The sequence below is a fragment of the Ursus arctos genome, unplaced genomic scaffold (genome assembly GCF_023065955.2).
Source record: "Ursus arctos isolate Adak ecotype North America unplaced genomic scaffold, UrsArc2.0 scaffold_27, whole genome shotgun sequence".
NCBI lineage: Eukaryota > Metazoa > Chordata > Mammalia > Carnivora > Ursidae > Ursus > Ursus arctos.
In genome coordinates this window covers 33427657-33444675 of record NW_026622952.1, presented here as the reverse complement: position 1 = coordinate 33444675, position 17019 = coordinate 33427657, and the positions used below count along the sequence as shown (strand labels likewise).

Sequence of the window (17019 nt, the reverse complement as noted above, 5' to 3'; positions counted from 1 at the left end):
AACCCCACCAACTTCTTCCTGCTACTCTTTCCACCTTCGTGAACTACAACTCCATCCTTCTAGTTGCTCAGACCAAAAACTTGGAGTCATCTCTGGCTCTTGTCAATCTCTCATCTCATAGGCAACCCATCGGAAAACTCTGTGAGTGTTACCTCCAGCATATATTTGGAATGTGAAACCCCATGCCACCACTGCCTCCTTTCCCATCCTGGTCCGAGCCACCATCATCTTTGCCTGGATTATTCTAATAGTCTTCTAACTAGGGCACCTGCTTCCACCGTTTCTCCTCTTCTGTCTATTCCCAGCACAGTATCCAGTACCGTCCTTGTAAAACATACATCTGGTCATGCCATCTTCCTCCTCAAAATCCTGCAATATTATTCCACATCCAGAACACAAACAAAACACACACACACACACACACACACCAAAAAACAATACTTTAAAAGCTTCACATGTAACATAGATTAAAAGCTAAAGTAGCCTCTAGCCATCTGTCTCTCTGATTCTCCTATGCTCTTCCTCCCCTTTCCTGCACTCCCGCTTTCCAGCTGTTAGCCCCTTCGTACCACTTGCCTCCACCAGGAGTATCCTTTCTCAAAGCTTTGCACGTGCTCTTCTTTCCGCCTGGAACTCTCCCCAGCTGCCTGCTGAGGTCTTTACCTCATCTTGTTCAAGTCTTTGCTCAGGTATCACTTTCTCAATAAAACTCTCCTTATTTACCAAAGCACTTCCAAGCATCCTTTCCTGTTTCATTTTTCTTCAGAGTACTTATCACTATTTCTCTATCTCTGTCTCTTTCTGTCTCTCTCTCTCTCTCACACACACACACAAACTTATTTATTCTGTTTAGATTCTGTTTTTCCACACAAAAATGCATGACCTATGAGGGCCAGGATTTTTTTTTTTTTTTCCTAATCTGTTTTGCTTATCGTTACAACCCTAGCACTAAAAATAGTGCTTGGTACATAAAAACCCATGAGTAAAAGCTTGTAAAGTGGATGCATAAATGGTATGTAGATGATTAAATGGATATGCATTTCTGTGGAAGAAATATTAGGACATAACTAGCAATTATTTTAGAGGGGAGAGACTTTTATACATGTTTGTAGTTTTTTCTATCGTTAGTTTTTGTTATTTAAAATTACAACACAAACTACATTGGCATTGTTACTACAGGATATTGTAGCATATTTGTTGATTTTTTTCTTTATACTCCGTCTTTTAAAAACAAATCTTTAAAACTGTTGCTGTTTAAAACTTTAAAAAATCTTTAAAACTGTCGTTGCAGTTACAAACAAGCAATTCACCCAGAGAGCAGACAGTGGTAGAATAATGAGTTGTCCAGCTAACTGAACAGTCCCACATCTAAAGAATGACGTGAATTCTAAATGAGGCAGGAGTCTAAGAGGCCTACCTACCTACTGAAGCAATATGTCTATGATAAGTGTTCTGTTTCAAAGACAAGAGAAGAGTTCACTGAGGTTTTCTTTTACTGTATATAGTACAGTAGCAGAGGGCACCCAACACATCTCTTGGTATGTCCGTTCATGTATCAAGTAATAATAATAGCATGACCGTGATGCAGTATAGCAACTGGAAACCTGGATCTCATCATCTGCGTTCGGAAACAGAATAGAGGAAGAGCTGATTTGATGAGCTTGAGTGATAGGCTATTATATTAATGGTTCCATTCGAGGCAGGGTGGCCCTGGCTCGCCATCGTGCTGACTGTGCTCCATTTCGTAATGACTTACGGTTTTCTGTCAGGCATCAGCACATTGATGACCCAACATATATGAAGAAAAAGGTTGATACTAATCCCAGCACATTTTACCGGTGAAAATCCAAAGGTATTGTTAATGTAGTATTATTAAAGTGTGTTGAGCTTTTTTGCGAACTGCATAAAAAATATGTGAATTCAAGTAGGGCTATCTGCCAACTGATGAACATATGGTTACTTTTTCTACTAATAAATATTTCTACAGATAGGAGACTAATGAAGCACACAGTGATACTGCCTTTTCATGATTATTAAATACATAAATTCTCAAGAGAGATGAATAGATTCAGCTCATTCCAAGCACAACTTCATAGGAAACCACCTTAAGTACCTCACCTTGCTTAGCACATATCATACGATGAAAGAATGGGACATGCAGACATAATTACAGGAAATCAAAATAAACCCTTAGATTTTTTTTGAGGTACATGCTTCATACTCATTACACCTAAATAATTTTTTTAAAGCAGAAAATGTTCTATCACTTATACTTCAATGGTCTTGATGCATTATATTTGGGTCCTGTGAGCCACCAAATAATACAAGGATCTTACAGTCAAGAAACTGTTCCATTTTTATTCCATCTCAGTCTTAGCGAGATAGTCTTGATGTTAAAAGCATTTTATATATATTTTTTACGAGATTAGAAGCTCAGGATTTTCTGATCTCTCTCAATTTTTCTCCACTTCAGGTTTTCTCCCGGGTAATAATATAGCTATTTGATAGAAATGTAGCCATCTTATGATTTTCTTTTTAAGTGGGGCTCCAAATTTTTCACAGTTTGAAACAGTAGGCGCAGCAAAGTACACTGGAGTGGAGAGAGAGAAAGTGGGGGCGGGGGGAACATGTTCTCCTTAATGTTTTAGGAACCCAACATCTTCAAAGAATTCTTTTCGATTTTTGGTACTAGGACACGATGGTCTCCCTAAATATTTTCTGAATCCAGTCCTGTTCCCTTTTATCCCTTATTTTCTCTACTTTTGCCAGTACTGATTTTGGGGGTATGTTTAGGTCAGGCACTTTATTTATTATTTCTAAAACCTACTTCAGGGTTTCTGTCGTTTGGATTTTCTCTCCCTTTTGTTCCCACTGTTTGCTTTTCCACTTCTACTTATTTTGATGTATCTACTTTATGCTTAATAATTTCTCAATCTAGGTTTCATGTGCTCTTCACCCTTTCACACATGCTATTTAAAATCTTACACAGTAGAACTCAGGCCCTATTTATATTTTGTCTGGAGTGATACAAATATTTTAAGTGATAAATTTTAAGTAAATAATTCAATAGCTTAAATTTCCTATATTATTCATATTGCCCCTGAAAATAATTAAAATGGTGGGCTTTTCATAATTGTTGAGACAGTTTTAAAAATTTGTGAATAAAAATTTAAGATATAAATGGAGACGTTTAATAGGGTATAATTATCTTCATTTCTATCAAATAGCCCTGACTCTTCATTTTACTTTAGACTAATAAGCCATCTAGGTTATACCAAGTGGTTTATTAGATTTTATGAAAGTCAGAGCCTCAGAATACCTATAACAGCATAAAAGAAATGGATGAAATGAAAGCCTCAGAATGAAATAAACATAAAGGAAACATTTCAGTATGGTCTTCGGTGAGGCTGGGGATTAGGTGTGCTTACAATTAGGTACATTTCTGAAAACCAAACTCAAGGACTAAGATTGGGTTTGATTTCAAACAATCCCTCCATAGCATATGCGTTGGTTGCTATGCAACACAATTTAATATCAACAAATGATGCCAAGTGATTTTTGCATACCGTAATTGGCTTGCGAATTTTGCTGCTTGAAAATTGCAAAGAGAACGCGGTTATTTAAATTTAAATGGCTATGTTAAAAATGCTAATTTTTATAATTAAAAAAAAAACTACAACACAAAACCTACATCTTAAAACTGAAGAAAAGAACTGCCTTCTGTGATAATAAATGTGCAACAGTCTGGAAAGTTTTTCTTCCACCCTTTGGGAAAGCATAGAACATATTGAAATAACTTTTTATGCTGGTCTACTCACCTAGCTTCTCTGATGAGTTGGCTGTGGAAAGCCTGTATAGAGGCAGAGCTCAATTAGTGTAATTTATGTATCCTTGGACGTCAATCATTCCTGTTGAGAGGTGGGACTCGTAAGCTCTCAGTGCATTAATTAAGAGCTCATCTCAACAGAGCCATCTTTCTACCTAAGGACCAAAAAGAAAGTTTTAATTAGATTTTTAAAAGCAAGTATGTCATATAGGAAAGCAAGTATAGTTCTTTAGTTGGTATGCGAAGCAACAACTGGAAGGGGATATTCCAAACAATAGAAAGGGTACTGGTTTTCTTTTCTTTTTTTTTTTTTTTTAATGATTTTTTATTATATTATGTTAGTCACCATACAGCACATCCCCGGTTTCCGATGTAAGGCTCGATGATTCATTAGTTGTGTATAACACCCAGTGCACCATGCAATACGTGCCCTCCTTACTACCCATCACCGGTCTATCCCATTCCCTCACCCACCTCCCCTCTGAAGCCCTCAGTTTGTTTCTCATAGTCCATAGTCTCTCATGGTTCATTCCCCCTTCTGATTACCCCCCCCCCTTTCTTTATCCCAGAAAGGGTACTGGTTTTCAATCATCTGCGATGGTACAAGTCAAGGGGGGAGGGGGAAGCCTCCACCTCAAACCTTGGTCTTGGCCCTTGGAAATCACTTCACGGAAGTAACTAAAGTTTTGACTGAGTTGTTTCATTGCCAACATAATTATTGGACCCCTGTCTAATTATTGCTGCAGAGCTGATGCTGATCAAGTGGAATTACAATGTTGAGGACAGACAGTGTTTTTCTCTGATGGCTGGCTTTTTTTTTTTTTTTTTAAAGATTTATTTATTTATTCGACAGAGATAGAGACAGCCAGCGAGAGAGGGAACACAGGCAGGGGGAGTGGGAGAGGAAGAAGCAGGCTCATAGCAGAAGAGCCTAATGTGGGGCTCGATCCCATAACGCCGGGATCACGCCCTGAGCCGAAGGCAGACGCTTAACCGCTGTGCCACCCAGGCGCCCCTGATGGCTGGCTTTTTGTTCCAGGCTAGCTTCGGCCTGAATATGCAGTGGGCAATACAATGCAACTTCAGCAAAACAGAGTGAGGGGACTTGCACAACACATCAATTTCATTGGTTTGGGGACGGAGTGAGCGTGCCTTTGCTCACTAACCTAAAAATACAGGGACTCGAGAGAGGTAAAAACTAGCCGGGCTCCCTGGTGTCAGCTGCTAGAGAGAGGCTGTTCTCTTGGAATGGCTTGTGTGAGGCCATCAAACATACTCCTTAGGGCTCACTTGGGAAATAATAGATACATTATTGATTAAAATATTTATAAATTAAGGGAGGGAAACAAATTTTAAAAGCTAGTTCGGATTCTAGAAGGGAAATATATCTACTAATAGCTATTAACCCCTCCCTCATCATAATAAAGGTGGGGAGGTCAGGATGCATACTTGGGAGAACAAAACCGAATGACTGCCAATGTCAAGAAAAAAATCAAATAGGGAGAACAGAAGGGGAAAAAAATACCGAACAATAGAAACACCATCATAAGTCACAGATATCACAAATACAATACCAAAACTAAAACGTTCCAAAAAAACTCAGTCCCAGGAAAAGTAGGGATGCAAATTTTGTGCTTTCAGAAAGGTTATAGACGGTGGGGAAATATAAACCCAAGCACAAGGAGCACAAAATAAATGATGTAATAATTATAAGGAGGTTTCTAACAGGGACGATTGGCACAAAGGGCAATGCCTCAGAACACAAGGGACGCTCGGTTCCCTGGCTCAACATAACAGAGACTGTGTTCCAGTGTTCTGCCTCGCTATTACATTTCATTTTGTTTTTCTAAGGGAGCGTGTTGAGAAAATCCAGCTAGTGTATATGTTATAAATTTACCACCTAACTAGCATACTTGACGCGGACTGAAAAACAGCAACAAACCTGACAAAAGAAACTATAGATTTTATAGGTATGTGGTTTGTGCAGTATGTTTCTAAATGATAGTATATGAGGAAACCATGACTATATAGACAATTTGTCAAAAGAATAAAGTTGGAAAATTGTAACTCATCATTTATGTTAATGTTCATAAAGATATTTTATAATCCTTTCTCTACTCTTTCCCTTTACATATTTTCCCAGCTATTTTGCCTCATTTATTGTGCTGTATAATGTTTATCGCACAATACATAGAGTAGTACTCCCCAGATACAAGTTGGCAGTTGCTCTGGTTACACCAATCTTGTGTGCCTGAAAAATTTATGTAATACAACATCCCGCATTTGAGTACCATTTTTGTGTCTTTCGATGCATCTTTTTATTTGCATTTAAGCCAGGGTGGCTTACTAAGCCAAATTACTTCTTTAGTATAATAAAGGATGTCTAAATGGTGATAGTCACATACCTAGTTTTGTGTTTTATGACTGTGTGCAATTTGTGCACCTCAGGACTCTGTTTTCCGAATTGACTGAGGACAGAACATGTTAAAGTTAATGAATATTTAGTGCAACTGTTTTCAAAGAAGAAACACATCACGATGTGTTTTTCCCATGAGCTGTCAGCTTTTTATGCAACCCTCCCCCCCAAATTAGTTACAATTAGTTTTGTGATCTGAAAGCACCTTTTAGCAACTCTGACCATGGCAACTTTGTTACACATTCCCTGTCAGTTTCTAGGGGCTGTGTTTCTTAAGAGCATGGCAGAAGGAACAGGCGTCAGAGCAGGTAGTAAATTTTTGTGCTTTTAGCCAGAGATATGAATTTTCTTACTACTTAATTTGCAGCTTCAACAGAACCCAACTTTATGTTGCTGGAGGTAGAAGGAAGCCTTTTTCTAAATGAAAAGTCCTTGTTTTTCTACAAGATATTTTCTCCACTTGATGGCATCTGTCGAACCGGCTCAAGCAGAAGACCAGCTCACATTGTAATTGGAACAATGGATCCGGACTAGGCTTTGTGATTCACTCTGAAATTGCTTGCAGTGGTGCAATGGCATTCCAAGGAAGAAACCATGGTCTGTGTTTGGAGAATGGCCACTGATGGAAGACCCGGGTCCCTCCTCTGCCCTACCCTATTATAAGAAATCACATCATTTTCCAAAGATTCTGCGTTTGTGACCCCACCACATCATTGCCCAAGATTCTCCTATCCTCAGAGAATGATTCTGTGTTACCAACTACACACGTCTCCTCTTTTCCCTTTAGCAGCCGCTATGACAGCTACAGGACAAGAAAATACATGGCCTTGTGTCTTCTCCAAAGGTTTTGGTGGGTGAGCCTCCCCTATTTCCTGGCATTCTGGCAGGGTCATTGAGAAGTATAATTTGATGAATTGGGGGTTGATAAAAAAAAACCAAGAACAAAAACAAAAATAAAAAAACAGAAAGTGAGCCCTGGTAGTGACATCATGAAGGCTCCACCTGTTTCAATTTAAATTTGAAGTCATTTTCTATGTAAGAATAGCATAGTTGGAGTTGGTATTACTGTTTTGTTAATTATATCTGAGTGAATACAGTCACATGAAGCTATGTGGTCCAGAAAACAAGGACTTAGAGTACATTTTACTCATTGAATATTTTTTACCAGTGGGCCAGTAAATTCTTTTGAACATTTAGTTAATTCACTCAGTGAAATCAGTCAGACTAGTTTATATTAATTTGCTACATTTCCTATACTCAGGGGACTTGTATCCAAAGGCAAACTGTAATGAAGCTGTCGATAAATGACCCAGTTCTGTGTTGTCTTATCACTGGTGATTCAGTGTGAAAGAACAGGTTTATCGTCTGACCTCCTCTACTTTCTCTGAGAAATTATATTAGAAGGAATAGAAATTCATTTTTGGAATATATCGTGAGAAAAAATATGGACATCAAAATAGAACACTGGATTCAAAAACACATATATCATTAAAGTATAAACTGGGACTTCCAGCAGCCTGTAAAGGACAAAACACCAACTCTGAGTTTATTTTCTAATTCACACTGGCAATTATGAAATGCATTATCAGAGATTTTCATATTTCCATTGATGAGATTCCATATAAAAAACTTCGCAGATACGGATTCAACCAGGAATGCGAAGGAAAGACAAAGCAAGTCTAAGTGTCTTAAAATGTGTGGGTTTGGAGAATGAGACTGGGCCAGTGCTCTGCAAAATCTACTTGTTTAGATACATTTTTCCCTAAGCCATAGAGGAGAGATGTCTGAGTGGGTTATCCGTCTTTTATCTTTGACATTTTATTATTTAGTTTTAATGCTAAAATATTTTATTGTACATGAGCCTAGAGGTTTTCTGCTTTAATATGTTTATAAGACAGAATAATAAATAAATGATGATTTAGTTCAGTATTGATGTCAGGATTGTAGTAAGCTTCATATTTTTTAAACCTTTTCCCAATTCTGACTTAGGAAAATTAGTTTCTAGTTACTTTCTTGCTATCTAAATTATTGGGGGGAGAAGAGTCTCCTCCAACTGTTTCATGGGCATTAGGTTATGTCAGTGACACCAACTAATGAATACTTGTATTGAATGTTTCAAGTACCAAACTGTGTTCCTGTAACTCTTCTGCAAGTTTAATAATAGAAGGGGGCAGTAGTTAATGTACTCTATTAAGAACATATTCGAACGTCATCTTGGAAGTAAAGATCAGTCCCTCATAATGAAAAGTTTGGCAGGTAGTGAAACTATTCGAACACTTCATGGGTGAAACCATAGTGGTGAAAAAACATAAGGGGAGTCCATAGTCATGTATATTCTTAAATAGCAGGGAGATCGGTAGGAGAAGGAAGGGAAGAATGAAGGGAGGTAAGCAGAAGGGGGCATGAACCATGAGAGACTATGGACTCTGGGAAACAAACTGAGGGTTTTAGAGGGGAGGGGAGACTGGGGAGATAGGCTGATGATGGGTAGTAAGGAGGGCATATATTGCATGGAGCACTGGGTGTTATATGCAAACAATGAATCATGGAACACTACATCAAAAACTAAGGATGTACTGTATGGTGACTAACATAACATAATAAAAAATTTTAAAAAATAGTGTATTTTTTCATATATTCTCCTCCATCTGTGTTCATGTAAATTCTATATAAGGGCATGTTAGCGTACACCACCCACACCTGTTAATTGCACTTTACTAATTTAAATGATTTTATTGTAAAGAAGATTGAGAGTGGAGAACTTTTTAATATCCAACAAATATTCAGTATTCCCAAATAAGCTTGCAAATGTCACGGCATTTGAAAAGCTTCATTCTTTCATTGTGGTATAATCGACATATAACATTATATTAGAATCAGGTGTAGAACATAATGATTTGGTATTTGTATACAGAAAGCTTCACTTTTATGAGATCACTTCCTTAAAATCCCTGTAAAAACTATACACAGGATATTTTAAAAAGAGCTTTGGGTTATTCTATAGTCCTTTTCCACTATCAACAGTAAAGACTTATTTCTCCTGTTCTCATATTCTCAGTAACTCAAATCAAGGAGAAAAACAATAGAGACTTTTTCTTCAGTGATCTAGAAAATCTTGAGATTATAGGATCATATTTAACCAGTTACAGTTTCATATAAAATATGAATCACTTTGAAAATTGGTCTCCTACAGTCAACATCACCCAAACAACAAGTCTATAACTAGATATACATGTATATGCATATATGTCTATATATGTTTAATGCCAAGTAGAAACCTTCAACATCTCCCTTTGTCCAAGAAATGTGTGAAAATGGTGATGAGGTGGGGAATGTAAATGATACTTAACTGGCTCATTCACACAGGTATTTATACAATGTATTTATTTAGCCCCATGTAAGTACCCAGCACTCTTCTGTGTTCTGAGAATAAAGTAACGAGCAAAACAGATGAAGACCCTGCCCTCACCGAGCTTCTCTTCCAGTAGACATATAGATGGAATCGTTCCCTAAGACCTCAATACATGGATCTGGTCTCTTCGTTTATCCATTTTATGTGTCATGGCATCCCGATGCCATTATCAATTTAGTGATTTTCATTTTCCAAAAAATACTTGAAAACATACTTTGTGTTGAAGTCTGATTTGCCATGTAAGATGACTGAAAAAGCAATTCTAAATTACTTCTAGGCATGCAGTATAAAAGGAAATTTTCAAAGATACGTTTATGGCTTGATAATTAAATCTGGGTGAATATGCCTGCTGGGAACTTCTGCAATAATAAAATAGAATGGCAGGTTCCAAGCCGCAAACAAAGAACTTTTTCTTTCAAAGATTTGAGTCACAGGATATTAGGATTTAATAGATTTTACATTTTTTAAAATGCATAATGCCAGAATTTCATGGTAAGGAGTCTTGAATTATTATTCAAGTACAATCCAAAAGATTCTGAAAAAACACAAAGAATGGGCAGAAAATGCTCAACAACGTAACTAGTTCAGAGACTCTAAGTACCTGAAACAGTAAGATATGATTTCTTTGATCTCAATTTTGGAGTTTCCCCTTTCCTTACCCCCCTGCCACATAAGATACACAGAGATTCAGTCTTTTTCTGGATTTTACAAACTAGTTCCGATCTGTTTACAACATCCCAATAACTACACATGATACTCACAAAAGGAAATGGCCATCTGGGGACAACATTGATGTTGACCCATGGACCTCAAAGTGCTTAAGTTTTATGAAAAGCTGAAAACGAAACCATAAGAGGATGCATGAATTAACAACTTCTCTTGAGACTCAGTGAATTCAGTCACCCTTTCCTGAGAAAATGATCACAGAAAAATGCCACTAGTCTACAGAGATAAACGACAGCTGGGGTTATAAAGATATGTAAGCTTCCCAAAGGTTTCAAAGATACACCTAAATTCACTATAGAGAAGATTCTGTAAAATAACTCCACCATAAGGTCATATTTTAACATAAATAGATTTCAGAAGATTGGACTTAATTATACATTTATATCGATTTACATCTATCAATATTTATCTATCTATCTTCAGAAGTCAAAGAAAAATAAAGTTCTACCTTCCCTCCATGGTAATAACAGTAACAGGAAGAAATGGCTTGCATAATGATTTTAATTGCAGAGGTCCAAGAACCGAAATGCAACTCGCAATCATCCTCTGCATTTTCAGGCCATATAAAATCACAACACTTTAGGGTACTCTCAGAACAGCTAGGCGATTCTAATTTGTGTCCATTCTCCTCCTTCATTTCCATCTCCATAAATAATGGATAAAGGAACAATGGGTCTTGGCTGACTTTTTAATTCTAATATACAAAAATTATCTCCTGGAAATAAATTAACGTCTATACAATAGTCTGCAAATGGTTTGAAAGTAATTAGGTGGTTCTTAAGATGCTCCATGGGTTCTGTTTTATTTTGAGTCAATTTATCACTACACTCACCTCTTCGCTTCATCCCCATGCCCTCCCCACCCTACTCCTGCCTCAAAATCCAAGTTCCTGTCACACGGAGGCAGAGATTCATTCTGTTATTTTTTGCCCCTCTTCTTGGTTTGCTATTCAATTTTCTATTAATTGGTACTAACTGATATATCAACAGTGCAAATGCAAATGCTATGGAAATATCAAATGGAAAGTGTTTTTTTTTTTTTTTTTACAACTGATAACTGTGTAAATATAATAACTGTACCCGTTAGAGTCTACCTTACTTATAAAAAGGGTATATGGGGTAAGTGGGTTTTCAAAACAATGGCTGCTTAGCCCTTTATGAATCATTATGCTTTTATTTTATCTTTTTTTGGTTGCAATCTTAGAAAAAAAATGAAGACATCACACACTTCTGCACATAAGAAACTGTCATAGGAAATAAAACCATAATACCAAAATAACCTGAATTAAGCGAATAGAAGGATGCCTCTAGATGCATTGAAGTGGGTGACACTGTCCTTCCACTACGGGCTTCAGAATCTTATTTTGGGGTGCTCTTTCTCCGGGGGTAATTTCTAAGTTCAACGTCGTTTCTTGCCAAGGTCGCTTGGTATGCCTCTTTCCCACCATACATCTCATCTATTCCCCTAGCCCCTTCTCCCACCACCCACCCATCCAATCAGTTCTCAGCCCATTGCTATTGCTGTTGGGTTTCCTGCTTCGGGCTATAATTAAAGCAAATTGGAAGAGGAAGTGAGGGAGATCTGACAACTAATTTTGTGTCTGATAAGTAAAATATATGCAAAGAATTTTCTTTTTCTTGGACTCATATTCTTTTTCCTTTCCCATTTAATTTTAGATTCCTTCTGCCTTTGAGGTTTTTATGTAAGTTAGAGATTGATATATAAATAAAATACAGTCTGGCCACATCCCATTCATCTTACATACTCCCTTAAGTTATAGAACTGACTCGGGTGCCCAGGGACGCCAGACCACTGGAACAATCATTTTCAGTGTAAAGTTTATTTATAATAATGCTCATTTGTCTCTTAACTACTTGGTTGATATATAGTACAGAAGACTGTAATCATTTTACTTTATTTTATGTATGTCTTCCCAGTGAAGAGAACTGGGCATTCACTTCCTTTTAATCACCCACCCTTGGGAAAATCAAGCCCATGTGACAAAATTCATCCTAATTCAGCATGTTAAGTTGGAACCACACACTATCTTGCACAGGGTAGGCCTTCAATAAAGACTTGTTAAACTGAACAGAACTTTATAAAATATATCCTTATTAAATAATATTTCAGTAATATTTTAAATAGCCACTTATTAAAAGGTTTACTCACACACTGAAGGGACTCTTCATTAATATTAAAATTTAGCAGAGATTCCTATCAATAGCATATTTGTCTATGGGTGGCGCAGTCATTAAGTGTCTGCCTTCGGCTCAGGGCATGATCCCAGAGTTCTGGGATCGAGCCCCACATCAGGCTCCTCCGCTAGGAGCCTGCTTCTTCCTCTCCCACTCCCCCTGCTTGTGTTCTCTCTCTCGCTGGCTGTCTCTCTCTCTGTCAAGTAAATAAATAAAATCTTTTAAAAAATAGAATTTAAAAGTATTAATCAAGCCTGATTTTTTGAACACGTCTCATATGGGTTTTTTGGTCCCGATCACAAAATGGATACAATCTGAGTTAAAGAATCAACAAGACTCTATGCTGTGATTCTGTCATCGATCATTTGTACAGAAGTGATTTAAATAATCATAATGTGTATCAAATTCATGCTTTTATCTGGGTGGTCTGCAACTTAAAATCTAGAACAGGTTTTTTATAATCTTTATACCGTCTTCAGAAATGCCCATTTTGCACACTGAACAAACACTGTTGTTAAGGAACAGTAAAATACATGTGAGAATCACAGATCTTATCTTGTTAAACAAGCAAGAGTCCCATTTTTACTTTGCTGTCTGAATAGCTTCAATCTCACAACTTAATTTTGGGAGTTACATTAGCCACATGTACAAGTTATTCTAGAAGTCTCTTAAAAACTAACCATGTAATTACAGAATGTAGCCTTCTGTATTGTTCATAAGGTTTAGGTTATATTGAACCATAAAGGTATCAAAACTATCTAAATAGTACATTTTCCACGAATCCTGAGAAATTATAAAAAAAAACCAAAGCAATCTGGCAGACTGCTAGTTTTCCCACTTCCTCCAAATTCATTTCCCCCTTCTTCCTGGGGACACAACTGTCTATCCAGAAAATAACCCTTCTAGCTTCTCTTGGAGGTAGTGTGGCTATGTATTTAAATTGAGGCTAATGGAATGTGAGCAGTCATCTTTTCCTGGACATTGGCTTTTCTACTTTTGTCACTGGCTGGACGACGGACAGAACAGAGACCCTGCTCTCACTACAAGGGTGAAAATAACACCCTTGTGGGCTTGCCGAGCAACAAGATGGAGGACTTCTTCCCGGAATGACCCAGTGGAGAAGAGGCGCCCTGCCAGCCTAGACCAGCTGACTGCCATGTGAAAGAGGAATGTTTTCTGTTTTATTTAAGATATGGTGTCTTGGATGCTTCTTCATAATTTAACTTCACCTGCACCCTACTAAATCTGTGAATGGTATGATCAGAAAAGTTTCTCTTATAATATAAAGCAAATGAAAACAACCTGATGGCATTTTCATAGTCCTCTGAAGAGTACATTACAAATTTTCATTTTTTAGGGTGACTTCATGCTAATAGGAGCTTCCCTTCTGCCACATTCTTCCATTTGTTCTTCACAGGAAGAAGGAGAGAAGCACAGGTGATGGTGTCCCTCTCCTTTGATTGTTCAGATAACATCAATGGCTCTTGACCACCTTTTGAAGCCCTGATCAAATGCTACCTCCTCAGAGATAATATTTTTACTTTTTCAACTAGTTTAATCATTTTTTCTTTTTATGAATGCCCACACAATTACATCTGTACTTGGGGACTTTCCAGCACTCACTGTAATCACATGTAAACTTTGGCTTTTATGAAAAGGCAAGCTTCCTCAGTGAAGAACTTATATCTGACTTATGCCTCTGGAGAATTCACAGTATTATGCATGTACTTAAAGCAACATAAATATATGTTGATGACAACAGTGAATAAATAAATTCTCATTTATTAAATTATAAAACATCCCTTATTAGGCTTAAGGAAATAATGTGATAATGTATCTTGCATGTAAAAAAAGTTCTACTGTAACCCAGAAGCCATATAAACTGATGATAATAATAATAATTAATAATGGTAGTTTTCTTTCTTGCCATTCAATTTAGACATAACCAAATGTCTTAAATATCAGATGGGAATTGTGATTTTCTTTTAAACTGAACAACATCATTTCTTTTCAACTGTACCTAGATAAGATTTTTAAAAGGCAAGAATATGACTCCACTACAAACTCTCGCTACATTATATAGTTAATCACGTAAAGATCAGATTGATCTGATTTTGGTGGGAAAATCTATAAGCCATTTTAAAAATCATGTCTGATATTTACTCACTGGCTATCTTATTTACTAGGCTTTATAAGATCAAATCATGTGTCACCTACCAAATTAAGGCACAGCAGATTCTTGATTGATTCTGAAGTTAACATTAGGGCTAGCCATCAAAACTGTGCATTTTCAGTTGGTTCTTATTAGCTGACTCACGGTCTAACTAGAACATGGAAATATAGAAAACATTTTTGACTTGTCCCTAATACTTAAAAGTCTGGGAATCAGAAAGAAAAGTCTCAAATAGGCTTAGTAATGCACTTACAGATTAATGTATTCAATTCTCAAATGCTCTTATTTGAACATAATCTATTAAATATGACTTAATAAAATATGGTAAATATTTTCTCTCTCTAATATTCTAAATGCTACCTTACACTGAGGCTAAAGAAAACCATATTCTTAAATAGATTATGTCAATTAGATAGTATTACATTAGAAAATCATCAAATTCTTTTCCTAAAAAACTTTTTCCTATACTTGGGAGATTAGAAGAATATGAATTTGCATTCAGTAGTAATATTTCATGGCTGTGTGAAATTCTGCACGTTAACTTCTCTGAGCCACAGTTTTTATATATTTAAAGACTGGGATGATAATACCTACATACAGTATTAATATAAAAAGTCAATTGTAAAATTACATGTGAAATACTGATTATATGACCTATAAGACATTCATTACATATAAAGCCCTCTGATACTTCTACACAATGGGAAAGAAAGTTAGCCATTATTCCACTCACTTCACCTTCCCAAAGACCCTTACTTAGAGTACAGTGGATGGTTAAAAATGATGTATTTTTTATTTTTCAATGAATCAATATATTCCATTTTTTAAAATAAAATGTGGTAATTTTGTAAAATATATTTGTATTTCTAGACCACATAATTTGAATAAATAACTTTATATTTGAATGAATAAATATATTTTAAAAAACTTTAATTCTCATTGTCTCTTAATATTATCATTTCTTTCTTTCTTGGTCTTTCCTGTTAGTGTGTAAACACTGTTAAGTATCTATGTTTTTTTGAAAGGTAAATAAAAACAGCAGCAACCCTTCCCTTGAGGCGTGGCATTCATGATATTCAGCTTTTTGCGGGAAGTATCATCATTAAAATCCTATGGTACTGGTACCAGAATTGAATGAATTGATGAATGAAACACAATAGGTAGTCTTGAACAAGATCTTAGCTTTCAATAATCACAAGCCATCACCAGCCAAAGGACAAAGAGCCATTCAAAATGGTTTTGAAAATCTGGCTATATTTGAGAGAAAAAAAAAAACCCACAAACTAATGCTGGATCTTCATTTTGTAATTTCAAATGCATAAAAAGGTAAATGCAAAAAATCCAAATAGAGAAGTAAACATGGTTTTGGGGAAAGATAGCAATTTGCATGCATCCATTTAATGCTTTTCCTTCCGGAGACCCCCTACACATCAGTAAAATATATATATATACTCATAAACCCACAAGAGCAGGAAGAGTGAGAGAGAAAAGAATAGCAACAGAATTTTAGAGGCTAAAAGGCAAAGGGTGAGTGGTAATGAATTTAGTGGATTCGGGATGCTAAAACCTAAGCTGACAGTTGAGGAAACTGGAAAGCAGTCCTATTTTGTCCTACACTCTGCACTAGGGTGAGCTTGGAGATTTACTCTCTTGAGAGCAAAACACAGGATTTCTAGACTGGGGGACAGTGACACAGCTGGTGGAGTTACTATTCACCAAATGAGAATTTTAAAAATATGTATTTACTGAATGCTGAGAATCCCCCTCCCCTCCTCATACCTTTTTCTATCCCCTGAAAACTGGCAATCTGGACTTTGCCTCAAGACAGAACTATAATAGAGGATTTTCTGGGAATTCTGACTGACCCAAGAAGAGATGCTAAAAATACCCGACACCATGTAGCAATAAAAGGCAACGTCTCCCTAAAGTCAAGTTCAAATTTAACACATGCTACTTAAGTGAGTAGAATCTTTATTTAACATTGAGTCCCCAACTTTTAAATCTGAACAATCAACCAAAGGTGACTAGAAATCTAAGAAGCTTTTAATATAAAAGATGTATCTCAAAACAAATAAATTAAGAAAAAAACAAATCAGTTACTATGCAGAAGGAAGCTTTGAAATACAATGATTTTCTCGAAGAGATGAGAAAAGTTACTGCATCCACAAAACAAAAATAGAATGTTATTAAAAATAAAGTACATTTAGAAAACAACAAGCTTTTGGAAATTAAAAACATGACGGCAGAAATGAAAAATTTGACAGAACATTG

General features: G+C 36.4%; 1 protein-coding gene across 1 annotated transcript in view; it reads right to left on the bottom strand.

Annotated features, from left to right (window-relative positions):
* The window catches only part of TENM3 (teneurin transmembrane protein 3), a 1574093-nt gene that overhangs the window by 931753 nt on the left and 625321 nt on the right, over nt 1-17019 (bottom strand). Inside the window, exon 4 of the mRNA XM_057303360.1 lies at nt 3819-3981. The gene's annotated coding sequence lies outside the window, so the exon portion shown is untranslated. The remainder of the gene's footprint in view (nt 1-3818; nt 3982-17019) is intronic.